The sequence below is a fragment of the Triticum urartu genome, chromosome 1A, assembly GCF_056163025.1.
Source record: "Triticum urartu cultivar PI428250 chromosome 1A, HENAU_Tu73, whole genome shotgun sequence".
Taxonomy (NCBI): domain Eukaryota; kingdom Viridiplantae; phylum Streptophyta; class Magnoliopsida; order Poales; family Poaceae; genus Triticum; species Triticum urartu.
This window is the reverse complement of record NC_141873.1, coordinates 373,339,476-373,346,260: the sequence shown is the minus strand read 5'-3', so window position 1 is coordinate 373,346,260 and position 6,785 is coordinate 373,339,476.

Sequence of the window (6,785 nt, the reverse complement as noted above, 5' to 3'; positions counted from 1 at the left end):
TGTTGGTATGGAGGGAACCCGTGGATTCGGCTAGCCATGGCTTGTGTTTGTATGGTGGAAGGGAAGTAAACTTTACCTTTCCGCTTGGGAACCGCTGATAATGTATTTAGCATTAAAGATATTAAAAACTCACGGTAATGACATTGACAGGAAAGGCATACCTCTCAAAATTATATTTATATCTGATTTAAGCTTCGAGCTCTAGCACCTCTGCAAATCTCTGCTTCCCTCTGTGAAGGGCCTATCTGTTTACTTTCATGTTATTGTACTTTTATTGTTGAGTCATCACCTTCTCAAATAAATCACCAATCCTAAGAGAACTATTGTCATTCTTATGCATTGAGTATAGTTAATGTTGTGTGCATCATGACTGGATCTCTTTTACCCTGAACTACAATGTTTAGTCACTACTTGAACTTTGGAGGTGCTTTGCATTTGTGCTTTGCGGTCTCAGAAAGGACTAGCGAGATACCATGTTATCATATTATATCATGATTGTTTGACAAATTGTTGGCATTTGAGGTGTGTTATTATTGCTCGCTAGTTGATTATGCCATCGATATGAGTGAATGTGATTTAGAAGTGTTATCATTTGCATGGTTAGTTCATGATCTTTGCTGAAAACTTGGGTGCTATTTAAGCTTATATATGGATACAAGAACAAAAGAGTTCATAAAAGTTTTTCTTTATCACTTTCAGTTTGTCAACTGAATTGCTTGAGGACAAGCAATGAGTTAAGCTTAGGGGAATTGATATGTCTTCATTAGATCTACTTTTCCAAACACTTCTGCTCTTGTTTTGGACTCTAATTTGCACGATTTGAATGAAATTACCCCGGACTGACGTTGTTTTCAGCAGAACTACCATGGTGTTGTTTTTGTGCAGAAATAAAAGTTCTCGGAATTGGATGAAACATTTTGGAGTTTTTTATGGAATAAATGGAAAATACTGGAGGGGGCCACCAGCTGCCCACAAGGCAACATGGTGCAGCCACCCCCCAGGCATGTCGTCATGCCTTATGGGGCCCACGTGGCTCTGCTGACCCTAATTCTAATGCTATAAATTCAGTTTCCCTGAGAGAAAAAATAGGAGAAGAAGTTTCATCGTGTTTTACAATACGAAGCCACGGCCACCTCCTATTCTTCATCGGGAGGGCAGATCTGGAGTTTGTTCGGGGCTTCGGAGAGGGGGGTTTGTCGTGTTCATCATCACCAACCATTCTTCACCGCCAATTCGATGATGCTCACCACCGGGAGTGAGTAATTACTATGTAGGCTTGCTGGACAGTGATGGGATTGGATGAGATTTATCGTGTAATCGAATCAATTTGTAAGGGCTTGATCCCTTGTATCCACTATGTTTTGAGATTGATGTTGCTATGACTTTGATATGCTTAATGCTTGTCACTAGGGCCCGAGTGCCATGATTTCAGATCTGAACCCTCTATGTTTTCATGAATATATTTGAGTTCTTCATCCTATATGCTAGTTATATGCACTTGTTATTATTCTGATCCGTAGACCCCATAGTGACAATTGTTTGGGATACTCTCTGGGGATGACTATAATTCGAGGAGTTCATGTATTCAATGTGTGTTAATGCTTTGTTCCAGTTCTCTATTAAAAGAGGCCTTAATATCCCTTAGTTTCCTTATGGTCATGATACGTCCATTTTGCATCATGTTTTTATGTTGATATTTATTGCATTATGGACTGTTATTTCACTTTACAATACAATTCTTATGACTTTCTCTCTTATTTTGCAAGTTTCACATGAAGAGGGAGATTGCTGGCAGCTAGAATTCTGGACCGGAAAGGGCTATATCAGAGGAATCTTTTATGAAAAACTCCAAATGAGCTAAAAATTGACGGAGATTTATTTGGGAATATTTAAAATTATTTGTGAAAGAAATACCAGATGGGGACCCACCAGGCAACCACAAGCCTGGGGCGTGCCCTACCCCCTGGGCACACCCCCCGAGCTTGTGGCACTCCTGGTAGGCCTCCGAGGCCCATCTTCTCCCATATGGTGCCATTTGACATAGAAAAAAATAGAAGGAAGGTTTTGGGGCGAAGCGCTGCCGTCTCGAGGTGGAACCTAGGCAGGAGCACTTTTGCTCTCCGGCAGAGAGATTTCGCTGGGGAAACTTCCCTTCGGGAGGGGGAAATCAAAGCCATCGTCATCACCAACGATCCTCTCATCATGGGGGGGGGGGCAATATTCATCAACATCTTCACCAGCACCATCTAATCTCAAACCCTAGTTCATCTCTTGTATTCAATATCTGTCTCAAAACCTCAGATTGATACATGTGGGTTGCCAGTAGTGTTGGTTACATCTTGTAATTGATGCTAGTTGGTTTATTTGGTGGAAGATTATATGTTCAGATACTTGATGCTATTCAATACCCCTCTGTTCTTGAGCATGAATATGATTTGTGAGTAGTTGCTTTTGTTCTTAAGGACATGGGAGAAGTCTTGTCATAAGTAATCATGTGAGTTTGGTATTCGTTCGTTATTTTGATGCTATGTATGTTGTTGCTTCCTTTAGTGGTGTCATGCGAACGTCGTCTACATGAAACTTCACTATCTTTGGGCCTAACGGAAGGCATTGTGGAGTATTTATTAGATGATGGGTTGCTAGAGTGACAGAATCTTAAACCCTATTTTATGTGCTATTCCGTAAGGGGCAGATTTGGATCCATTTGTTTCATGCTATGGTTAGATTTATCTCAATTCTTCTTTCGTAGTTGCGGATGCTTGCGAGAGGGGGTAATCATAAGTGGTAGGCTTGTTCAAGTAAGAATAGCACCCAAGCACCGGTCCACCCACATATCAAATTATCAAAGTAATGAACGTGAATCAAGCAAACATGATGAAAGTGACTAGATGAAATTCCCATGTGTCCTCAAGAACGCTTTGCTTATTATAAGAGACCATTCCGGCATGTACTTTGCTACAAAAGGATTGGGCTACTTTGCTGCACCTTCATTACTCTTACTACTTATTTCTCGTTACAAATTACCTTGCTATCAAACTATCCGTTACCGATAATTTTAATGCTTGCAGACAATACCTTGCTGAAAACCGCTTGTCATTTCCTTCTGCTCCTCGTTGGGTTCAACACTCTTGCTTGTCAAAAGGACTATCATTGATCCCCTATACTTGTAGGTCATCAAGACTATTTTCTGGTGCCGATGATGGGGAGTGAAGCGCCTTTGGTGAGTGGAATTTGGTAAGGAAACATTTATATTACATGCTGAAATTTACACTATCACTTGTTTCTATGAAAAATAATCCTTTGAGGGGTTTGTTCGGGGTATCTTCACCTTGACCGGAAGCACAAATAAATTCTCCTCAACCTACTACACCTATTGAAAATATTTATTATGAGTTTCCTTCGGGTATGATAGAGAAACTGCTAGCTAATCCTTATGCAGGAGATGGAACAATACATCCTGATATGCACCTAATTTATGTGGATGAAGTTTGTGGATTATTTATCTGGAGGTGGAGTTAAGAAGAATGTTTTCCCTTTATGTTTTGGGGGAAGCCTTGACATGGTATAGGTTATGTGATGATATTGGAACTTGGGATTGGAACCAATTGAAATTGGAATTTCATAAAAAAAAAATATCCTATGCATCTAGTTCATCGTGATCGGAATTATATACATAGTTTTTGGCCTCGTGAAGGAGAAAGCATCGCTCAAGATTGCGGGAGGCTTAAGTACATGATGTACACATGCCCCAATCATGACCTCTCAAAATAAATTATCTTACATAATTTTTATGCTCGGCTCTCTCATGATGATCGAACCATGCCTAATTCTTCTTTTACTAGTTCCTTTATGAAGAAAACTATGGAATTCAGATGGGATCTTCTGGAAAGAATTAAATGCAACTCTGAAGATTGGGAACTCGACAAAGGTAATGAGTCAGATATAATACTTGAGTTTGATTGTGTTAAATGTTTTATGGATACTGATGTTTTTCATAAGTTTAGCACTAAATATGCACTTGATTCTGAGATAGTAGCCTCCTTTTGTGCATCATTTGCTACCCATGTTGATCTCCCCCCTGAGGGAGTCCTGGACTAAGGGGTCCTTGGGCGTCCGACCTATTAGACATGGGCCGGACTGATGGGCTGTGAAGATACAAAGACCGAAGACTCTACCCGTGTCCAGATGGGACTCTCCTTGGCGTGGAAGGTAAGCTTGGCGTCCAAATATGAAGATTCCTTTCTCTGTAACCGACCTTATGTAACCCTAGATCCCTCCGGTGTCTATATAAACCGGAGGGCTAGGTCCGTAGACAGATATCCTCATAATCATAGTCAGACATGCTAGACTTTTAGGGTTTAGCCATTACGATCTCGTGGTAGATCTACTCTTGTAATACCCATATTCATCAAGATCAATCAAGTAGGAAGTAGGGTATTACCTCCTTAGAGAGGGCCTGAACTTGGGTAAACATTGTGTCCCCTGTCTCCTGTTACCATCGACCTTAGACGCACAGTTCGGGACCCCCTACCCGAGATCCGCCGGTTTTGACACCGACATTGGTGCTTTCATTGAGAGTTCCACTGTGCCGTCGTTAATAGGTTTGATGGCTCGTTCAATCATCTACAGCGATGTTGTACAAGGGGAAGTCTTCCTCCTCGGACAGATCTTCGTGTTCGGCGGCTTTGCACTGGGGGCCAACTCGCTTGGCCATTTGGAGCAGATCAAAAGCTACACCCCTGGCCATCAGGTCAGATTTGGAAGCTTGAACTACATCGCGGATATCCGTGGGGACTTGATCTTCGACGGATTTGAGACCACGGCAGCCGCTCCCTGTCACCACGATGAACATGATGTAAATCTGTCATCGGACCATACCCAGGAGATAGTACCTGTAGCTGCTCTGGCCCTAGATCCGGAGCAGATTGCGCCATCCGAAGACGGGAAGCTCAACCCCGCTGCGGAAGCCGCAGACTCAGCGGCGTTGGAGTCGCACACAGATCTAACTTCAAGTGACATCTGTGTCATCGAAACCATGGACTCGTCTCCGGCTACGGGTTCCGAACCTTGTGCGTCCGCATACGCCGAGCTTGATCGACCATCGATCGTCGAATTCAGCTCCGCGGACATCTTCCGGCACTCGCCTTTGGGTGACGTGTTAAATTCGTTAAGAGCACTATCCTTAGCGGGGGCTCACAGCCGAAGTATATCTGGTTCGAACTGGAGGCTGATGACGGAGAATTTATCTTCCCACCCACCGCCCACTTCATAGACACTATGGAAGAATTAACCGACACGCTCGATTACGGCTCCGACGACATTGACGGTATGGACGATGATGCCGGAGAAGAAGAGGCCCAAAACCCGCCGTTTACCGGACGCTGGACGGCCACTTCCTCGTATGACGTATACATGGTGGATGCACCAAAAGAAAATAGCGGCGATGACAAAGAGAATCTAGTTGAGGATGAACCTCCCAAGACAGAACCAAAGCGTCGGCGTCAGTAGCACTGCTCTAAATCACGCCGCAGCAAAGACAGCAACACCGACACGGGAGATGATAACACTCCGGACGGTGCTGAAGATAGAGAAGATCCCGACGAACGAACTGCCGAACAGGACAGTCGGGAAAATGAGCAAGTTAGCCCTGATGAACAAGCCATAAACGATGACTCCGAGGACAGTAATTATCTTCCACTCTCTGAGGATGAGGTGAGCCTCGGCAGAAAGCATTTTATCGTGCCTGAGGAACCTCAGGAGCAGGAGCATTTTAAGCGCCGGCTAATAGCCACTGCAAGGAGCCTGAAAAAGAAGCAACAGCAGCTTCAAGCTGACCAAGATCTGCTCAACGATAGATGGACTGATGTCCTAGCAGCTGAAGAATGCGGCCTCAAGCGCCCAGCCAAAATTTACCCGAAGAGCAAATTGCTACCTTAGTTCGATGATGAGGCGCTGGAGCCCATACCATCACCGCACAATGCGGCTAACCGACCACCACGCGGTCGAGACAAAGCGGCAACTCAAGCCGAACACCAGCCACAGGTCGTGATCACACATATGACCTTCGGCAGGACCTGGACAATAGAGCAGGACATACCAGATCGATCTATGGATTGTGAGGACGTGCCCCGACACGTGACGACGGCTATCTATTCGGACATGACAAGCCTAGTCACACCCGGGCCGAAAACCGCAGACGGACTCCATCGGAGCTACGTCAGAATGTGGCCCAACATAGAGGCACCGCACACCCTCTTTGCTTCACAGACGAGGTAACGGAGAACGAATTCCCAGAAGGGTTTAAACCCGTGAATATCGAATTATATGATGGAACAACTGATCCCATGGTATGGATCGAGGATTTCCTTCTCCATATCCACATGGCCCGCGGAGATGACCTTCATGCCATCAAATACCTCCCGTTAAAACTCAAAGGTCCAGCTCGGCACTGGTTAAATAGTCTGCCCGAAAACTCTATTGGCAGCTGGGAGGATTTGGAAGACGCCTTCCATGATAACTTCCAAGGTACATATGTCCGGCCACCAGACGCCAATGACTTAAGCCATATAGTTCAACAGCCCGGAGAGTCAGCCAGGAAGCTCTGGACTAGGTTCTTAGTTAAAAAGAACCAAATATTCGACTGCCCAGACGCGGAAGCCCTAGCGGTCTTCAAACACAGCGTCCGGGACGAGTGGCTCGCCCGCCACATCGGTCAAGAAAAACCAAAATCCATGTCAGCCCTTACCGCTCTGATGACCCGCTTTTGCGCGGGAGAAGACAAGTGG